Source organism: Etheostoma spectabile, chromosome 22 (assembly GCF_008692095.1).
Source record: "Etheostoma spectabile isolate EspeVRDwgs_2016 chromosome 22, UIUC_Espe_1.0, whole genome shotgun sequence".
In the NCBI taxonomy this organism is placed as follows: domain Eukaryota; kingdom Metazoa; phylum Chordata; class Actinopteri; order Perciformes; family Percidae; genus Etheostoma; species Etheostoma spectabile.
The window spans coordinates 12,649,599-12,649,996 of record NC_045754.1 but is presented as its reverse complement, the minus strand read 5'-3'; the positions used below and the strand labels follow the sequence as shown (position 1 = coordinate 12,649,996).

At 32.2% G+C, this 398-nt stretch overlaps 1 protein-coding gene across 2 annotated transcripts in view; it reads left to right on the top strand.

Annotated features, from left to right (window-relative positions):
- Window positions 1-398, top strand: part of flt1 (fms related receptor tyrosine kinase 1) — a 42,886-nt gene that overhangs the window by 18,428 nt on the left and 24,060 nt on the right. The window lies entirely within an intron of this gene.

Here is a 398-nt window from a genome sequence, read left to right as displayed (position 1 = left end):
GATAGATAGATGGATGGATAGATGGATGGATAGATAGATAGATAGATAGATAGTCTTGCTGTGCTTTATAGAGAGGTGATACATTTTTTGGCTGACCGAAACTGCAGTCTGAAAGTATTTGTATCACACTATAATTCTTGCTCGGAGTAAGTACAAACTTCTCCATATTCATCTAGGTTATTATGCACAATTTGAAGTATGAATAAAATAAAATACTTGATTGTGAGGCATCATCTGTGCATTATAGAGCGGGGATATATTTATTGGTTGACTGAAAAATACAGTCTGAAAGAACGTGTATCCTCCCAACTTCTGCAAGAAAAAAGAAAGTTCTTCATATTCACCAAGGTCATAAGGCATGATTTACAAATATATATATATATATATATATATATATA